Source organism: Eleutherodactylus coqui, chromosome 2 (genome assembly GCF_035609145.1).
Source record: "Eleutherodactylus coqui strain aEleCoq1 chromosome 2, aEleCoq1.hap1, whole genome shotgun sequence".
NCBI lineage: Eukaryota > Metazoa > Chordata > Amphibia > Anura > Eleutherodactylidae > Eleutherodactylus > Eleutherodactylus coqui.
This window is the reverse complement of record NC_089838.1, coordinates 283,572,175-283,589,567: the sequence shown is the minus strand read 5'-3', so window position 1 is coordinate 283,589,567 and position 17,393 is coordinate 283,572,175. Positions and strand designations below refer to the sequence as shown.

General features: G+C 44.3%; 25 non-coding genes across 25 annotated transcripts; all 25 read left to right on the top strand.

Annotated features, from left to right (window-relative positions):
- The first annotated feature begins 528 nt into the window (after positions 1-528).
- On the top strand, positions 529-621 carry TRNAI-UAU (transfer RNA isoleucine (anticodon UAU)). Its single transcript is given in 2 exon segments — positions 529-566; positions 586-621. It is a non-coding gene; the product is annotated as a tRNA-Ile (tRNA).
- Positions 622-741: 120 nt separating this feature from the next.
- Positions 742-814, top strand: TRNAR-CCU (transfer RNA arginine (anticodon CCU)). Its single transcript has one exon. It is a non-coding gene; the product is annotated as a tRNA-Arg (tRNA).
- Positions 815-1,962: 1,148 nt separating this feature from the next.
- TRNAI-UAU (transfer RNA isoleucine (anticodon UAU)) lies at positions 1,963-2,055 on the top strand. Its single transcript is given in 2 exon segments — positions 1,963-2,000; positions 2,020-2,055. It is a non-coding gene; the product is annotated as a tRNA-Ile (tRNA).
- Positions 2,056-2,176: 121 nt separating this feature from the next.
- Positions 2,177-2,249, top strand: TRNAR-CCU (transfer RNA arginine (anticodon CCU)). Its single transcript has one exon. It is a non-coding gene; the product is annotated as a tRNA-Arg (tRNA).
- Positions 2,250-2,681: 432 nt separating this feature from the next.
- Positions 2,682-2,774, top strand: TRNAI-UAU (transfer RNA isoleucine (anticodon UAU)). The gene is given in 2 exon segments: positions 2,682-2,719; positions 2,739-2,774. It is a non-coding gene; the product is annotated as a tRNA-Ile (tRNA).
- Positions 2,775-2,895: 121 nt separating this feature from the next.
- On the top strand, positions 2,896-2,968 carry TRNAR-CCU (transfer RNA arginine (anticodon CCU)). Its single transcript has one exon. It is a non-coding gene; the product is annotated as a tRNA-Arg (tRNA).
- A 440-nt stretch (positions 2,969-3,408) lies between these two features.
- Positions 3,409-3,501, top strand: TRNAI-UAU (transfer RNA isoleucine (anticodon UAU)). The gene is given in 2 exon segments: positions 3,409-3,446; positions 3,466-3,501. It is a non-coding gene; the product is annotated as a tRNA-Ile (tRNA).
- Positions 3,502-4,846: 1,345 nt separating this feature from the next.
- TRNAI-UAU (transfer RNA isoleucine (anticodon UAU)) lies at positions 4,847-4,939 on the top strand. The gene is given in 2 exon segments: positions 4,847-4,884; positions 4,904-4,939. It is a non-coding gene; the product is annotated as a tRNA-Ile (tRNA).
- Positions 4,940-5,059: 120 nt separating this feature from the next.
- Positions 5,060-5,132, top strand: TRNAR-CCU (transfer RNA arginine (anticodon CCU)). Its single transcript has one exon. It is a non-coding gene; the product is annotated as a tRNA-Arg (tRNA).
- A 1,867-nt stretch (positions 5,133-6,999) lies between these two features.
- On the top strand, positions 7,000-7,092 carry TRNAI-UAU (transfer RNA isoleucine (anticodon UAU)). The gene is given in 2 exon segments: positions 7,000-7,037; positions 7,057-7,092. It is a non-coding gene; the product is annotated as a tRNA-Ile (tRNA).
- A 120-nt stretch (positions 7,093-7,212) lies between these two features.
- On the top strand, positions 7,213-7,285 carry TRNAR-CCU (transfer RNA arginine (anticodon CCU)). The gene has a single exon. It is a non-coding gene; the product is annotated as a tRNA-Arg (tRNA).
- Positions 7,286-8,433: 1,148 nt separating this feature from the next.
- On the top strand, positions 8,434-8,526 carry TRNAI-UAU (transfer RNA isoleucine (anticodon UAU)). The gene is given in 2 exon segments: positions 8,434-8,471; positions 8,491-8,526. It is a non-coding gene; the product is annotated as a tRNA-Ile (tRNA).
- A 120-nt stretch (positions 8,527-8,646) lies between these two features.
- TRNAR-CCU (transfer RNA arginine (anticodon CCU)) lies at positions 8,647-8,719 on the top strand. The gene has a single exon. It is a non-coding gene; the product is annotated as a tRNA-Arg (tRNA).
- Positions 8,720-9,159: 440 nt separating this feature from the next.
- TRNAI-UAU (transfer RNA isoleucine (anticodon UAU)) lies at positions 9,160-9,252 on the top strand. Its single transcript is given in 2 exon segments — positions 9,160-9,197; positions 9,217-9,252. It is a non-coding gene; the product is annotated as a tRNA-Ile (tRNA).
- A 1,345-nt stretch (positions 9,253-10,597) lies between these two features.
- Positions 10,598-10,690, top strand: TRNAI-UAU (transfer RNA isoleucine (anticodon UAU)). Its single transcript is given in 2 exon segments — positions 10,598-10,635; positions 10,655-10,690. It is a non-coding gene; the product is annotated as a tRNA-Ile (tRNA).
- Positions 10,691-10,810: 120 nt separating this feature from the next.
- TRNAR-CCU (transfer RNA arginine (anticodon CCU)) lies at positions 10,811-10,883 on the top strand. The gene has a single exon. It is a non-coding gene; the product is annotated as a tRNA-Arg (tRNA).
- A 1,148-nt stretch (positions 10,884-12,031) lies between these two features.
- Positions 12,032-12,124, top strand: TRNAI-UAU (transfer RNA isoleucine (anticodon UAU)). Its single transcript is given in 2 exon segments — positions 12,032-12,069; positions 12,089-12,124. It is a non-coding gene; the product is annotated as a tRNA-Ile (tRNA).
- A 120-nt stretch (positions 12,125-12,244) lies between these two features.
- On the top strand, positions 12,245-12,317 carry TRNAR-CCU (transfer RNA arginine (anticodon CCU)). The gene has a single exon. It is a non-coding gene; the product is annotated as a tRNA-Arg (tRNA).
- Positions 12,318-12,746: 429 nt separating this feature from the next.
- Positions 12,747-12,839, top strand: TRNAI-UAU (transfer RNA isoleucine (anticodon UAU)). The gene is given in 2 exon segments: positions 12,747-12,784; positions 12,804-12,839. It is a non-coding gene; the product is annotated as a tRNA-Ile (tRNA).
- Positions 12,840-13,465: 626 nt separating this feature from the next.
- Positions 13,466-13,558, top strand: TRNAI-UAU (transfer RNA isoleucine (anticodon UAU)). Its single transcript is given in 2 exon segments — positions 13,466-13,503; positions 13,523-13,558. It is a non-coding gene; the product is annotated as a tRNA-Ile (tRNA).
- Positions 13,559-14,169: 611 nt separating this feature from the next.
- TRNAI-UAU (transfer RNA isoleucine (anticodon UAU)) lies at positions 14,170-14,262 on the top strand. The gene is given in 2 exon segments: positions 14,170-14,207; positions 14,227-14,262. It is a non-coding gene; the product is annotated as a tRNA-Ile (tRNA).
- Positions 14,263-14,888: 626 nt separating this feature from the next.
- On the top strand, positions 14,889-14,981 carry TRNAI-UAU (transfer RNA isoleucine (anticodon UAU)). The gene is given in 2 exon segments: positions 14,889-14,926; positions 14,946-14,981. It is a non-coding gene; the product is annotated as a tRNA-Ile (tRNA).
- A 633-nt stretch (positions 14,982-15,614) lies between these two features.
- On the top strand, positions 15,615-15,707 carry TRNAI-UAU (transfer RNA isoleucine (anticodon UAU)). The gene is given in 2 exon segments: positions 15,615-15,652; positions 15,672-15,707. It is a non-coding gene; the product is annotated as a tRNA-Ile (tRNA).
- A 626-nt stretch (positions 15,708-16,333) lies between these two features.
- On the top strand, positions 16,334-16,426 carry TRNAI-UAU (transfer RNA isoleucine (anticodon UAU)). The gene is given in 2 exon segments: positions 16,334-16,371; positions 16,391-16,426. It is a non-coding gene; the product is annotated as a tRNA-Ile (tRNA).
- A 626-nt stretch (positions 16,427-17,052) lies between these two features.
- Positions 17,053-17,145, top strand: TRNAI-UAU (transfer RNA isoleucine (anticodon UAU)). The gene is given in 2 exon segments: positions 17,053-17,090; positions 17,110-17,145. It is a non-coding gene; the product is annotated as a tRNA-Ile (tRNA).
- Positions 17,146-17,393: the final 248 nt, after the last annotated feature.

Below are 17,393 nucleotides of genomic sequence, written 5' to 3'. Positions count from 1 at the left end.
CCACGCTTCTTCTGTGCATGTAGCCCCAGTGGCCTAATGGATAAGGCACTGGCCTCCTAAGCCAGGGATTCGAGTCCCATCTGGGGTGGTTGCCCACCTTTCATCAGTATACTGAGTTTTAGATCCAGACAGGCTTCTTTTCTGGATAAGGCGAAGATTGTGGGTACGAGTCTCATGTGGGGTGGGTGCCCACCTTCCATCCAAAAGCATGTCGTGTTTTATTTCCAGACTGGCTTCTTTTCTGGATAACATTTGCCTCCTAAAGAGGTCTTGAAAAATCTCGCCCAATGGTAGTCTTTACAAAGACAATAGCTATGTCCAAAGAGAAGTGTTCCTGAGCAACATTACCTATTGTTAAGGTGGAGAGCATCTCATTTCCATTAAAAACACACCACTTTGCTTTACTCTTCACTTATGGCGTAGCCCACTGCATTTTCAAGGACGGGGTTTAAACTGACATAGGACTAGGTTTTCAATTGAGCAACTTTTTCCAGGCAAAAGAAGACATGGATAAATGGTGCTGCAAGAGCTCCAGTGGCGCAATCGGTCAGCGCGCGGTACTTATATAGCAGTAACTGTTGAGCAATGCCGAGGTTGTGAGTTCGAGCCTCACCTGGAGCATTACTTTCTTGCCGTCATCTGTCTTTTATTACTGCATTACAAGCTGATAGTTCAATGCTTAATCGCAGTTGATTTCTTTAAAACAATCGAAAAGAAAGCCACGCTTCTTCTGTGCATGTAGCCCCAGTGGCCTAATGGATAAGGCACTGGCCTCCTAAGCCAGGGATTGTGGGTTTGAGTCCCATCTGGGGTGGTTGCCCACCTTTCATCAGTATACTGAGTTTTAGATCCAGACAGGCTTCTTTTCTGGATAAGGCGAAGATTGTGGGTTCGAGTCCCATGTGTGGGTTCCATCCAAAAGCATGTCGTGTTTTATTTCCAGACTGGCTTCTTTTCTGAATAACATTTGCCTCCTAAATAGCTCTTGAAAAATCTCGCCCAATGGTAGTCTTTACAAAGACAATAGCTATGTCCAAAGAGAAGTGTTCCTGAGCAACATTACCTATTGTTAAGGTGGAGAGCATCTCATTTTCATTAAAAACACACCACTTTGCTTTACTCTTCACTTATGGCATAGCCCACTGCATTTTCAAGGACGGGGTTTAAACTGACATAGGACTAGGTTTTCAATTGAGCAACTTTTTCCAGGCAAAAGAAGACATGGATAAATGGTGCTGCAAGAGCTCCAGTGGCGCAATCGGTCAGCACGCGGTACTTATATAGCAGTAACTGTTGAGCAATGCCGAGGTTGTGAGTTCGAGCCTCACCTGGAGCATTACTTTCTTGCCGTCATCTGTCTTTTATTACTGCATTACAAGCTGATAGTTCAATGCCTAATCGCAGTTGATTTCTTTAAAACAATCGAAAAGAAAGCCACGCTTCTTCTGTGCATGTAGCCCCAGTGGCCTAATGGATAAGGCACTGGCCTCCTAAGCCAGGGATTCGAGTCCCATCTGGGGTGGTTGCCCACCTTTCATCAGTATACTGAGTTTTAGATCCAGACAGGCTTCTTTTCTGGATAAGGCGAAGATTGTGGGTACGAGTCTCATGTGGGGTGGGTGCCCACCTTCCATCCAAAAGCATGTCGTGTTTTATTTCCAGACTGGCTTCTTTTCTGGATAACATTTGCCTCCTAAAGAGGTCTTGAAAAATCTCGCCCAATGGTAGTCTTTACAAAGACAATAGCTATGTCCAAAGAGAAGTGTTCCTGAGCAACATTACCTATTGTTAAGGTGGAGAGCATCTCATTTCCATTAAAAACACACCACTTTGCTTTACTCTTCACTTATGGCGTAGCCCACTGCATTTTCAAGGACGGGGTTTAAACTGACATAGGACTAGGTTTTCAATTGAGCAACTTTTTCCAGGCAAAAGAAGACATGGATAAATGGTGCTGCAAGAGCTCCAGTGGCGCAATCGGTCAGCGCGCGGTACTTATATAGCAGTAACTGTTGAGCAATGCCGAGGTTGTGAGTTCGAGCCTCACCTGGAGCATTACTTTCTTGCCGTCATCTGTCTTTTATTACTGCATTACAAGCTGATAGTTCAATGCTTAATCGCAGTTGATTTCATTAAAACAATCGAAAAGGAAAACCACGCTTCTTCTGTGCATGTAGCCCCAGTGGCCTAATGGATAAGGCACTGACCTCCTAAGCCAGGGATTGTGGGTTCGAGTCCCATCTGGGGTGGTTGCCCACCTTTCATCAGTATACTGAGTTTTAGATCCAGACAGGCTTCTTTTCTGGATAAGGCGAAGATTGTGGGTTCGAGTCCCATGTGGGGTGGGTTCCATCCAAAAGCATGTCGTGTTTTATTTCCAGACTGGCTTCTTTTCTGGATAACATTTGCCTCCTAAATAGGTCTTGAAAAATCTCGCCCAATGGTAGTCTTTACAAAGACAATAGCTATGTCCAAAGAGAAGTGTTCATGAGCAACATTACCTATTGTTAAGGTGGAGAGCATCTCATTTTCATTAAAAACACACCACTTTGCTTTACTCTTCACTTATGGCATAGCCCACTGCATTTTCAAGGACGGGGTTTAAACTGACATAGGACTAGGTTTTCAATTGAGCAACTTTTTCCAGGCAAAAGAAGACATGGATAAATGGTGCTGCAAGAGCTCCAGTGGCGCAATCGGTCAGCGCGCGGTACTTATATAGCAGTAACTGTTGAGCAATGCCGAGGTTGTGAGTTCAAGCCTCACCTGGAGCATTACTTTCTTGCCGTCATCTGTCTTTTATTACTGCATTACAAGCTGATAGTTCAATGCTTAATCGCAGTTGATTTCTTTAAAACAATCGAAAAGGAAAGCCACGCTTCTTCTGTGCATGTAGCCCCAGTGGCCTAATGGATAAGGCACTGGCCTCCTAAGCCAGGGATTGTGGGTTCGAGTCCCATCTGGGGTGGTTGCCCACCTTTCATCAGTATACTGAGTTTTAGATCCAGACAGGCTTCTTTTCTGGATAAGGCGAAGATTGTGGGTTCGGGTCCCATGTGGGGTGGGTGCCCACCTTTCATCCAAAAGCATGTCGTGTTTTATTTCCAGACTGGCTTCTTTTCTGGATAACATTTGCCTCTTAAATAGGTCTTGAAAAATCTCGCCCAATGGTAGTCTTTACAAAGACAATAGCTATGTCCAAAGAGAAGTGTTCCTGAGCAACATTACCTATTGTTAAGGTGGAGAGCATCTCATTTTCATTAAAAACACACCACTTTGCTTTACTCTTCACTTATGGCATAGCCCACTGCATTTTCAAGGACGGGGTTTAAACTGACATAGGACTAGGTTTTCAATTGAGCAACTTTTTCCAGGCAAAAGAAGACATGGATAAATGGTGCTGCAAGAGCTCCAGTGGTGCAATCGGTCAGCGCGCGGTACTTATATAGCAGTAACTGTTGAGCAATGCCGAGGTTGTGAGTTCGAGCCTCACCTGGAGCATTACTTTCTTGCCGTCATCTGTCTTTTATTACTGCATTACAAGCTGATAGTTCAATGCCTAATCGCAGTTGATTTCTTTAAAACAATCGAAAAGAAAGCCACGCTTCTTCTGTGCATGTAGCCCCAGTGGTCTAATGGATAAGGCACTGGCCTCCTAAGTCAGGGATTCGAGTCCCATCTGGGGTGGTTGCCCACCTTTCATCAGAATACTGAGTTTTAGATCCAGACAGGCTTCTTTTCTGGATAAGGCGAAGATTGTGGGTTCGGGTCCCATGTGGGGTGGGTGCCCACCTTTCATCCAAAAGCATGTCGTGTTTTATTTCCAGACTGGCTTCTTTTCTGGATAACATTTGCCTCTTAAATAGGTCTTGAAAAATCTCGCCCAATGGTAGTCTTTACAAAGACAATAGCTATGTCCAAAGAGAAGTGTTCCTGAGCAACATTACCTATTGTTAAGGTGGAGAGCATCTCATTTTCATTAAAAACACACCACTTTGCTTTACCCTTCACTTATGGCATAGCCCACTGCATTTTCAAGGACGGGGTTTAAACTGACATAGGACTAGGTTTTCAATTGAGCAACTTTTTCCAGGCAAAAGAAGACATGGATAAATGGTGCTGCAAGAGCTCCAGTGGCGCAATCGGTCAGCACGCGGTACTTATATAGCAGTAACTGTTGAGCAATGCCGAGGTTGTGAGTTCGAGCCTCACCTGGAGCATTACTTTCTTGCCGTCATCTGTCTTTTATTACTGCATTACAAGCTGATAGTTCAATGCCTAATCGCAGTTGATTTCTTTAAAACAATCGAAAAGAAAGCCACGCTTCTTCTGTGCATGTAGCCCCAGTGGCCTAATGGATAAGGCACTGGCCTCCTAAGCCAGGGATTCGAGTCCCATCTGGGGTGGTTGCCCACTTTTCATCAGTATACTGAGTTTTAGATCCAGACAGGCTTCTTTTCTGGATAAGGCGAAGATTGTGGGTACGAGTCTCATGTGGGGTGGGTGCCCACCTTCCATCCAAAAGCATGTCGTGTTTTATTTCCAGACTGGCTTCTTTTCTGGATAACATTTGCCTCTTAAATAGGTCTTGAAAAATCTCGCCCAATGGTAGTCTTTACAAAGACAATAGCTATGTCCAAAGAGAAGTGTTCCTGAGCAACATTACCTATTGTTAAGGTGGAGAGAATCTCATTTTCATTAAAAACACACCACTTTGCTTTACCCTTCACTTATGGCATAGCCCACTGCATTTTCAAGGACGGGGTTTAAACTGACATAGGACTAGGTTTTCAATTGAGCAACTTTTTCCAGGCAAAAGAAGACATGGATAAATGGTGCTGCAAGAGCTCCAGTGGCGCAATCGGTCAGCGCGCGGTACTTATATAGCAGTAACTGTTGAGCAATGCCGAGGTTGTGAGTTCGAGCCTCACCTGGAGCATTACTTTCTTGCCGTCATCTGTCTTTTATTACTGCATTACAAGCTGATAGTTCAATGCTTAATCGCAGTTGATTTCTTTAAAACAATCGAAAAGAAAGCCACGCTTCTTCTGTGCATGTAGCCCCAGTGGCCTAATGGATAAGGCACTGGCCTCCTAAGCCAGGGATTGTGGGTTTGAGTCCCATCTGGGGTGGTTGCCCACCTTTCATCAGTATACTGAATTTTAGATCCAGACAGGCTTCTTTTCTGGATAAGGCGAAGATTGTGGGTTCGAGTCCCATGTGTGGGTTCCATCCAAAAGCATGTCGTGTTTTATTTCCAGACTGGCTTCTTTTCTGAATAACATTTGCCTCCTAAATAGGTCTTGAAAAATCTCGCCCAATGGTAGTCTTTACAAAGACAATAGCTATGTCCAAAGAGAAGTGTTCCTGAGCAACATTACCTATTGTTAAGGTGGAGAGCATCTCATTTTCATTAAAAACACACCACTTTGCTTTACTCTTCACTTATGGCATAGCCCACTGCATTTTCAAGGACGGGGTTTAAACTGACATAGGACTAGGTTTTCAATTGAGCAACTTTTTCCAGGCAAAAGAAGACATGGATAAATGGTGCTGCAAGAGCTCCAGTGGCGCAATCGGTCAGCACGCGGTACTTATATAGCAGTAACTGTTGAGCAATGCCGAGGTTGTGAGTTCGAGCCTCACCTGGAGCATTACTTTCTTGCCGTCATCTGTCTTTTATTACTGCATTACAAGCTGATAGTTCAATGCCTAATCGCAGTTGATTTCTTTAAAACAATCGAAAAGAAAGCCACGCTTCTTCTGTGCATGTAGCCCCAGTGGCCTAATGGATAAGGCACTGGCCTCCTAAGCCAGGGATTCGAGTCCCATCTGGGGTGGTTGCCCACCTTTCATCAGAATACTGAGTTTTAGATCCAGACAGGCTTCTTTTCTGGATAAGGCGAAGATTGTGGGTTCGGGTCCCATGTGGGGTGGGTGCCCACCTTTCATCCAAAAGCATGTCGTGTTTTATTTCCAGACTGGCTTCTTTTCTGGATAACATTTGCCTCTTAAATAGGTCTTGAAAAATCTCGCCCAATGGTAGTCTTTACAAAGACAATAGCTATGTCCAAAGAGAAGTGTTCCTGAGCAACATTACCTATTGTTAAGGTGGAGAGCATCTCATTTTCATTAAAAACACACCACTTTGCTTTACCCTTCACTTATGGCATAGCCCACTGCATTTTCAAGGACGGGGTTTAAACTGACATAGGACTAGGTTTTCAATTGAGCAACTTTTTCCAGGCAAAAGAAGACATGGATAAATGGTGCTGCAAGAGCTCCAGTGGCGCAATCGGTCAGCACGCGGTACTTATATAGCAGTAACTGTTGAGCAATGCCGAGGTTGTGAGTTCGAGCCTCACCTGGAGCATTACTTTCTTGCCGTCATCTGTCTTTTATTACTGCATTACAAGCTGATAGTTCAATGCCTAATCGCAGTTGATTTCTTTAAAACAATCGAAAAGAAAGCCACGCTTCTTCTGTGCATGTAGCCCCAGTGGCCTAATGGATAAGGCACTGGCCTCCTAAGCCAGGGATTCGAGTCCCATCTGGGGTGGTTGCCCACTTTTCATCAGTATACTGAGTTTTAGATCCAGACAGGCTTCTTTTCTGGATAAGGCGAAGATTGTGGGTACGAGTCTCATGTGGGGTGGGTGCCCACCTTCCATCCAAAAGCATGTCGTGTTTTATTTCCAGACTGGCTTCTTTTCTGGATAACATTTGCCTCTTAAATAGGTCTTGAAAAATCTCGCCCAATGGTAGTCTTTACAAAGACAATAGCTATGTCCAAAGAGAAGTGTTCCTGAGCAACATTACCTATTGTTAAGGTGGAGAGAATCTCATTTTCATTAAAAACACACCACTTTGCTTTACCCTTCACTTATGGCATAGCCCACTGCATTTTCAAGGACGGGGTTTAAACTGACATAGGACTAGGTTTTCAATTGAGCAACTTTTTCCAGGCAAAAGAAGACATGGATAAATGGTGCTGCAAGAGCTCCAGTGGCGCAATCGGTCAGCGCGCGGTACTTATATAGCAGTAACTGTTGAGCAATGCCGAGGTTGTGAGTTCGAGCCTCACCTGGAGCATTACTTTCTTGCCGTCATCTGTCTTTTATTACTGCATTACAAGCTGATAGTTCAATGCTTAATCGCAGTTGATTTCTTTAAAACAATCGAAAAGAAAGCCACGCTTCTTCTGTGCATGTAGCCCCAGTGGCCTAATGGATAAGGCACTGGCCTCCTAAGCCAGGGATTGTGGGTTTGAGTCCCATCTGGGGTGGTTGCCCACCTTTCATCAGTATACTGAATTTTAGATCCAGACAGGCTTCTTTTCTGGATAAGGCGAAGATTGTGGGTTCGAGTCCCATGTGTGGGTTCCATCCAAAAGCATGTCGTGTTTTATTTCCAGACTGGCTTCTTTTCTGAATAACATTTGCCTCCTAAATAGGTCTTGAAAAATCTCGCCCAATGGTAGTCTTTACAAAGACAATAGCTATGTCCAAAGAGAAGTGTTCCTGAGCAACATTACCTATTGTTAAGGTGGAGAGCATCTCATTTTCATTAAAAACACACCACTTTGCTTTACTCTTCACTTATGGCATAGCCCACTGCATTTTCAAGGACGGGGTTTAAACTGACATAGGACTAGGTTTTCAATTGAGCAACTTTTTCCAGGCAAAAGAAGACATGGATAAATGGTGCTGCAAGAGCTCCAGTGGCGCAATCGGTCAGCACGCGGTACTTATATAGCAGTAACTGTTGAGCAATGCCGAGGTTGTGAGTTCGAGCCTCACCTGGAGCATTACTTTCTTGCCGTCATCTGTCTTTTATTACTGCATTACAAGCTGATAGTTCAATGCCTAATCGCAGTTGATTTCTTTAAAACAATCGAAAAGAAAGCCACGCTTCTTCTGTGCATGTAGCCCCAGTGGCCTAATGGATAAGGCACTGGCCTCCTAAGCCAGGGATTCGAGTCCCATCTGGGGTGGTTGCCCACCTTTCATCAGAATACTGAGTTTTAGATCCAGACAGGCTTCTTTTCTGGATAAGGCGAAGATTGTGGGTTCGGGTCCCATGTGGGGTGGGTGCCCACCTTTCATCCAAAAGCATGTCGTGTTTTATTTCCAGACTGGCTTCTTTTCTGGATAACATTTGCCTCTTAAATAGGTCTTGAAAAATCTCGCCCAATGGTAGTCTTTACAAAGACAATAGCTATGTCCAAAGAGAAGTGTTCCTGAGCAACATTACCTATTGTTAAGGTGGAGAGCATCTCATTTTCATTAAAAACACACCACTTTGCTTTACCCTTCACTTATGGCATAGCCCACTGCATTTTCAAGGACGGGGTTTAAACTGACATAGGACTAGGTTTTCAATTGAGCAACTTTTTCCAGGCAAAAGAAGACATGGATAAATGGTGCTGCAAGAGCTCCAGTGGCGCAATCGGTCAGCGCGCGGTACTTATATAGCAGTAACTGTTGAGCAATGCCGAGGTTGTGAGTTCAAGCCTCACCTGGAGCATTACTTTCTTGCCGTCATCTGTCTTTTATTACTGCATTACAAGCTGATAGTTCAATGCTTAATCGCAGTTGATTTCTTTAAAACAATCGAAAAGAAAGCCACGCTTCTTCTGTGCATGTAGCCCCAGTGGCCTAATGGATAAGGCACTGACCTCCTAAGCCAGGGATTGTGGGTTCGAGTCCCATCTGGGGTGGTTGCCCACCTTTCATCAGTATACTGAGTTTTAGATCCAGACAGGCTTCTTTTCTGGATAAGGCGAAGATTGTGGGTTCGGGTCCCATGTGGGGTGGGTGCCCACCTTTCATCCAAAAGCATGTCGTGTTTTATTTCCAGACTGGCTTCTTTTCTGGATAACATTTGCCTCTTAAATAGGTCTTGAAAAATCTCGCCCAATGGTAGTCTTTACAAAGACAATAGCTATGTCCAAAGAGAAGTGTTCCTGAGCAACATTACCTATTGTTAAGGTGGAGAGCATCTCATTTTCATTAAAAACACACCACTTTGCTTTACTCTTCACTTATGGCATAGCCCACTGCATTTTCAAGGACGGGGTTTAAACTGACATAGGACTAGGTTTTCAATTGAGCAACTTTTTCCAGGCAAAAGAAGACATGGATAAATGGTGCTGCAAGAGCTCCAGTGGTGCAATCGGTCAGCGCGCGGTACTTATATAGCAGTAACTGTTGAGCAATGCCGAGGTTGTGAGTTCGAGCCTCACCTGGAGCATTACTTTCTTGCCGTCATCTGTCTTTTATTACTGCATTACAAGCTGATAGTTCAATGCCTAATCGCAGTTGATTTCTTTAAAACAATCGAAAAGAAAGCCACGCTTCTTCTGTGCATGTAGCCCCAGTGGTCTAATGGATAAGGCACTGGCCTCCTAAGTCAGGGATTCGAGTCCCATCTGGGGTGGTTGCCCACCTTTCATCAGAATACTGAGTTTTAGATCCAGACAGGCTTCTTTTCTGGATAAGGCGAAGATTGTGGGTTCGGGTCCCATGTGGGGTGGGTGCCCACCTTTCATCCAAAAGCATGTCGTGTTTTATTTCCAGACTGGCTTCTTTTCTGGATAACATTTGCCTCTTAAATAGGTCTTGAAAAATCTCGCCCAATGGTAGTCTTTACAAAGACAATAGCTATGTCCAAAGAGAAGTGTTCCTGAGCAACATTACCTATTGTTAAGGTGGAGAGCATCTCATTTTCATTAAAAACACACCACTTTGCTTTACCCTTCACTTATGGCATAGCCCACTGCATTTTCAAGGACGGGGTTTAAACTGACATAGGACTAGGTTTTCAATTGAGCAACTTTTTCCAGGCAAAAGAAGACATGGATAAATGGTGCTGCAAGAGCTCCAGTGGCGCAATCGGTCAGCACGCGGTACTTATATAGCAGTAACTGTTGAGCAATGCCGAGGTTGTGAGTTCGAGCCTCACCTGGAGCATTACTTTCTTGCCGTCATCTGTCTTTTATTACTGCATTACAAGCTGATAGTTCAATGCCTAATCGCAGTTGATTTCTTTAAAACAATCGAAAAGAAAGCCACGCTTCTTCTGTGCATGTAGCCCCAGTGGCCTAATGGATAAGGCACTGGCCTCCTAAGCCAGGGATTCGAGTCCCATCTGGGGTGGTTGCCCACTTTTCATCAGTATACTGAGTTTTAGATCCAGACAGGCTTCTTTTCTGGATAAGGCGAAGATTGTGGGTACGAGTCTCATGTGGGGTGGGTGCCCACCTTCCATCCAAAAGCATGTCGTGTTTTATTTCCAGACTGGCTTCTTTTCTGGATAACATTTGCCTCTTAAATAGGTCTTGAAAAATCTCGCCCAATGGTAGTCTTTACAAAGACAATAGCTATGTCCAAAGAGAAGTGTTCCTGAGCAACATTACCTATTGTTAAGGTGGAGAGAATCTCATTTTCATTAAAAACACACCACTTTGCTTTACCCTTCACTTATGGCATAGCCCACTGCATTTTCAAGGACGGGGTTTAAACTGACATAGGACTAGGTTTTCAATTGAGCAACTTTTTCCAGGCAAAAGAAGACATGGATAAATGGTGCTGCAAGAGCTCCAGTGGCGCAATCGGTCAGCGCGCGGTACTTATATAGCAGTAACTGTTGAGCAATGCCGAGGTTGTGAGTTCGAGCCTCACCTGGAGCATTACTTTCTTGCCGTCATCTGTCTTTTATTACTGCATTACAAGCTGATAGTTCAATGCTTAATCGCAGTTGATTTCTTTAAAACAATCGAAAAGAAAGCCACGCTTCTTCTGTGCATGTAGCCCCAGTGGCCTAATGGATAAGGCACTGGCCTCCTAAGCCAGGGATTGTGGGTTTGAGTCCCATCTGGGGTGGTTGCCCACCTTTCATCAGTATACTGAATTTTAGATCCAGACAGGCTTCTTTTCTGGATAAGGCGAAGATTGTGGGTTCGAGTCCCATGTGTGGGTTCCATCCAAAAGCATGTCGTGTTTTATTTCCAGACTGGCTTCTTTTCTGAATAACATTTGCCTCCTAAATAGGTCTTGAAAAATCTCGCCCAATGGTAGTCTTTACAAAGACAATAGCTATGTCCAAAGAGAAGTGTTCCTGAGCAACATTACCTATTGTTAAGGTGGAGAGCATCTCATTTTCATTAAAAACACACCACTTTGCTTTACTCTTCACTTATGGCATAGCCCACTGCATTTTCAAGGACGGGGTTTAAACTGACATAGGACTAGGTTTTCAATTGAGCAACTTTTTCCAGGCAAAAGAAGACATGGATAAATGGTGCTGCAAGAGCTCCAGTGGCGCAATCGGTCAGCACGCGGTACTTATATAGCAGTAACTGTTGAGCAATGCCGAGGTTGTGAGTTCGAGCCTCACCTGGAGCATTACTTTCTTGCCGTCATCTGTCTTTTATTACTGCATTACAAGCTGATAGTTCAATGCCTAATCGCAGTTGATTTCTTTAAAACAATCGAAAAGAAAGCCACGCTTCTTCTGTGCATGTAGCCCCAGTGGCCTAATGGATAAGGCACTGGCCTCCTAAGCCAGGGATTCGAGTCCCATCTGGGGTGGTTGCCCACCTTTCATCAGAATACTGAGTTTTAGATCCAGACAGGCTTCTTTTCTGGATAAGGCGAAGATTGTGGGTTCGGGTCCCATGTGGGGTGGGTGCCCACCTTTCATCCAAAAGCATGTCGTGTTTTATTTCCAGACTGGCTTCTTTTCTGGATAACATTTGCCTCTTAAATAGGTCTTGAAAAATCTCGCCCAATGGTAGTCTTTACAAAGACAATAGCTATGTCCAAAGAGAAGTGTTCCTGAGCAACATTACCTATTGTTAAGGTGGAGAGCATCTCATTTTCATTAAAAACACACCACTTTGCTTTACCCTTCACTTATGGCATAGCCCACTGCATTTTCAAGGACGGGGTTTAAACTGACATAGGACTAGGTTTTCAATTGAGCAACTTTTTCCAGGCAAAAGAAGACATGGATAAATGGTGCCGCAAGAGCTCCAGTGGCGCAATCGGTCAGCGCGCGGTACTTATATAGCAGTAACTGTTGAGCAATGCCGAGGTTGTGAGTTCGAGCCTCACCTGGAGCATTACTTTCTTGCCGTCATCTGTCTTTTATTACTGCATTACAAGCTGATAGTTCAATGCTTAATCGCAGTTGATTTCTTTAAAACAATCGAAAAGAAAGCCACGCTTCTTCTGTGCATGTAGCCCCAGTGGCCTAATGGATAAGGCACTGGCCTCCTAAGCCAGGGATTGTGGGTTTGAGTCCCATCTGGGGTGGTTGCCCACCTTTCATCAGTATACTGAGTTTTAGATCCAGACAGGCTTCTTTTCTGGATAAGGCGAAGATTGTGGGTTCGAGTCCCATGTGTGGGTTCCATCCAAAAGCATGTCGTGTTTTATTTCCAGACTGGCTTCTTTTCTGAATAACATTTGCCTCCTAAATAGGTCTTGAAAAATCTCGCCCAATGGTAGTCTTTACAAAGACAATAGCTATGTCCAAAGAGAAGTGTTCCTGAGCAACATTACCTATTGTTAAGGTGGAGAGCATCTCATTTTCATTAAAAACACACCACTTTGCTTTACTCTTCACTTATGGCATAGCCCACTGCATTTTCAAGGACGGGGTTTAAACTGACATAGGACTAGGTTTTCAATTGAGCAACTTTTTCCAGGCAAAAGAAGACATGGATAAATGGTGCTGCAAGAGCTCCAGTGGCGCAATCGGTCAGCGCGCGGTACTTATATAGCAGTAACTGTTGAGCAATGCCGAGGTTGTGAGTTCGAGCCTCACCTGGAGCATTACTTTCTTGCCGTCATCTGTCTTTTATTACTGCATTACAAGCTGATAGTTCAATGCCTAATCGCAGTTGATTTCTTTAAAACAATCGAAAAGAAAGCCACGCTTCTTCTGTGCATGTAGCCCCAGTGGTCTAATGGATAAGGCACTGGCCTCCTAAGCCAGGGATTCGAGTCCCATCTGGGGTGGTTGCCCACCTTTCATCAGAATACTGAGTTTTAGATCCAGACAGGCTTCTTTTCTGGATAAGGCGAAGATTGTGGGTTCGGGTCCCATGTGGGGTGGGTGCCCACCTTTCATCCAAAAGCATGTCGTGTTTTATTTCCAGACTGGCTTCTTTTCTGGATAACATTTGCCTCTTAAATAGGTCTTGAAAAATCTCGCCCAATGGTAGTCTTTACAAAGACAATAACTATGTCCAAAGAGAAGTGTTCCTGAGCAACATTACCTATTGTTAAGGTGGAGAGCATCTCATTTTCATTAAAAACACACCACTTTGCTTTACCCTTCACTTATGGCATAGCCCACTGCATTTTCAAGGACGGGGTTTAAACTGACATAGGACTAGGTTTTCAATTGAGCAACTTTTTCCAGGCAAAAGAAGACATGGATAAATGGTGCCGCAAGAGCTCCAGTGGCGCAATCGGTCAGCGCGCGGTACTTATATAGCAGTAACTGTTGAGCAATGCCGAGGTTGTGAGTTCGAGCCTCACCTGGAGCATTACTTTCTTGCCGTCATCTGTCTTTTATTACTGCATTACAAGCTGATAGTTCAATGCTTAATCGCAGTTGATTTCTTTAAAACAATCGAAAAGAAAGCCACGCTTCTTCTGTGCATGTAGCCCCAGTGGCCTAATGGATAAGGCACTGGCCTCCTAAGCCAGGGATTGTGGTTGCCCACCTTTCATCAGTATACTGAGTTTTAGATCCAGACAGGCTTCTTTTCTGGATAAGGCGAAGATTGTGGGTTCGGGTCCCATGTGGGGTGGGTGCCCACCTTTCATCCAAAAGCATGTCGTGTTTTATTTCCAGACTGGCTTCTTTTCTGGATAACATTTGCCTCTTAAATAGGTCTTGAAAAATCTCGCCCAATGGTAGTCTTTACAAAGACAATAGCTATGTCCAAAGAGAAGTGTTCCTTAGCAACATTACCTATTGTTAAGGTGGAGAGCATCTCATTTTCATTAAAAACACACCACTTTGCTTTACTCTTCACTTATGGCATAGCCCACTGCATTTTCAAGGACGGGGTTTAAACTGACATAGGACTAGGTTTTCAATTGAGCAACTTTTTCCAGGCAAAAGAAGACATGGATAAATGGTGCTGCAAGAGCTCCAGTGGCGCAATCGGTCAGCGCGCGGTACTTATATAGCAGTAACTGTTGAGCAATGCCGAGGTTGTGAGTTCGAGCCTCACCTGGAGCATTACTTTCTTGCCGTCATCTGTCTTTTATTACTGCATTACAAGCTGATAGTTCAATGCCTAATCGCAGTTGATTTCTTTAAAACAATCGAAAAGAAAGCCACGCTTCTTCTGTGCATGTAGCCCCAGTGGCCTAATGGATAAGGCACTGGCCTCCTAAGCCAGGGATTCGAGTCCCATCTGGGGTGGTTGCCCACCTTTCATCAGAATACTGAGTTTTAGATCCAGACAGGCTTCTTTTCTGGATAAGGCGAAGATTGTGGGTTCGGGTCCCATGTGGGGTGGGTGCCCACCTTTCATCCAAAAGCATGTCGTGTTTTATTTCCAGACTGGCTTCTTTTCTGGATAACATTTGCCTCTTAAATAGGTCTTGAAAAATCTCGCCCAATGGTAGTCTTTACAAAGACAATAGCTATGTCCAAAGAGAAGTGTTCCTGAGCAACATTACCTATTGTTAAGGTGGAGAGCATCTCATTTTCATTAAAAACACACCACTTTGCTTTACCCTTCACTTATGGCATAGCCCACTGCATTTTCAAGGACGGGGTTTAAACTGACATAGGACTAGGTTTTCAATTGAGCAACTTTTTCCAGGCAAAAGAAGACATGGATAAATGGTGCCGCAAGAGCTCCAGTGGCGCAATCGGTCAGCGCGCGGTACTTATATAGCAGTAACTGTTGAGCAATGCCGAGGTTGTGAGTTCGAGCCTCACCTGGAGCATTACTTTCTTGCCGTCATCTGTCTTTTATTACTGCATTACAAGCTGATAGTTCAATGCTTAATCGCAGTTGATTTCTTTAAAACAATCGAAAAGAAAGCCACGCTTCTTCTGTGCATGTAGCCCCCGTGGCCTAATGGATAAGGCACTGGCCTCCTAAGCCAGGGATTGTGGGTTCGAGTCCAATCTGGGGTGGTTGCCCACCTTTCATCAGTATACTGAGTTTTAGATCCAGACAGGCTTCTTTTCTGGATAAGGCGAAGATTGTGGGTTCGAGTCCCATGTGGGGTGGGTGCCCACCTTCCATCCAAAAGCATGTCCTGTTTTATTTCCAGACTGGCTTCTTTTCTGGATAACATTTGCCTCCTAAAGAGGTCTTGAAAAATCTCGCCCAATGGTAGTCTTTACAAAGACAATAGCTATGTCCAAAGAGAAGTGTTCCTGAGCAACATTACCTATTGTTAAGGTGGAGAGCATCTAATTTTCATTAAAAACACACCACTTTGCTTTACTCTTCACTTATGGCATAGCCCACTGCATTTTCAAGGACGGGGTTTAAACTGACATAGGACTAGGTTTTCAATTGAGCAACTTTTTCCAGGCAAAAGAAGACATGGATAAATGGTGCTGCAAGAGCTCCAGTGGCGCAATCGGTCAGCGCGCGGTACTTATATAGCAGTAACTGTTGAGCAATGCCGAGGTTGTGAGTTCGAGCCTCACCTGGAGCATTACTTTCTTGCCGTCATCTGTCTTTTATTACTGCATTACAAGCTGATAGTTCAATGCCTAATCGCAGTTGATTTCTTTAAAACAATCGAAAAGAAAGCCACGCTTCTTCTGTGCATGTAGCCCCAATGGCCTAATGGATAAGGCACTGGCCTCCTAAGCCAGGGATTCGAGTCCCCTCTGGGGTGGTTGCCCACCTTTCATCAGTATACTGAGTTTTAGATCCAGACAGGCTTCTTTTCTGGATAAGGCGAAGATTGTGGGTTCGAGTCCCATGTGGGGTGGGTGCCCACCTTCCATCCAAAAGCATGTCCTGTTTTATTTCCAGACTGGCTTCTTTTCTGGATAACATTTGCCTCCTAAAGAGGTCTTGAAAAATCTCGCCCAATGGTAGTCTTTACAAAGACAATAGCTATGTCCAAAGAGAAGTGTTCCTGAGCAACATTACCTATTGTTAAGGTGGAGAGCATCTAATTTTCATTAAAAACACACCACTTTGCTTTACTCTTCACTTATGGCATAGCCCACTGCATTTTCAAGGACGGGGTTTAAACTGACATAGGACTAGGTTTTCAATTGAGCAACTTTTTCCAGGCAAAAGAAGACATGGATAAATGGTGCTGCAAGAGCTCCAGTGGCGCAATCGGTCAGCGCGCGGTACTTATATAGCAGTAACTGTTGAGCAATGCCGAGGTTGTGAGTTCGAGCCTCACCTGGAGCATTACTTTCTTGCCGTCATCTGTCTTTTATTACTGCATTACAAGCTGATAGTTCAATGCCTAATCGCAGTTGATTTCTTTAAAACAATCGAAAAGAAAGCCACGTTTCTTCTGTGCATGTAGCCCCAATGGCCTAATGGATAAGGCACTGGTCTCCTAAGCCAGGGATTCGAGTCCCATCTGGGGTGGTTGCCTACCTTTCATCAGTATACTGAGTTTTAGATCCAGACAGGCTTCTTTTCTGGATAAGGCGAAGATTGTGGGTTCGGGTCCCATGTGGGGTGGGTGCCCACCTTTCATCCAAAAGCATGTCGTGTTTTATTTCCAGACTGGCTTCTTTTCTGGATAACATTTGCCTCTTAAATAGGTCTTGAAAAATCTCGCCCAATGGTAGTCTTTACAAAGACAATAGCTATGTCCAAAGAGAAGTGTTCCTGAGCAACATTACCTATTGTTAAGGTGGAGAGCATCTCATTTTCATTAAAAACACACCACTTTGCTTTACCCTTCACTTATGGCATAGCCCACTGCATTTTCAAGGACGGGGTTTAAACTGACATAGGACTAGGTTTTCAATTGAGCAACTTTTTCCAGGCAAAAGAAGACATGGATAAATGGTGCTGCAAGAGCTCCAGTGGCGCAATCGGTCAGCGTGCGGTACTTATATAGCAGTAACTGTTGAGCAATGCCGAGGTTGTGAGTTCGAGCCTCACCTGGAGCATTACTTTCTTGCCGTCATCTGTCTTTTATTACTGCATTACAAGCTGATAGTTCAATGCCTAATCGCAGTTGATTTCTTTAAAACAATCGAAAAGAAAGCCACGCTTCTTCTGTGCATGTAGCTCAGTGGCCTAATGGATAAGGCACTGGCCTCCTAAGCCAGGGATTCGAGTCCCATCTGGGGTGGTTGCCCACCTTTCATCAGAATACTGAGTTTTAGATCACGACAGGCTTCTTTTCTGGATAAGG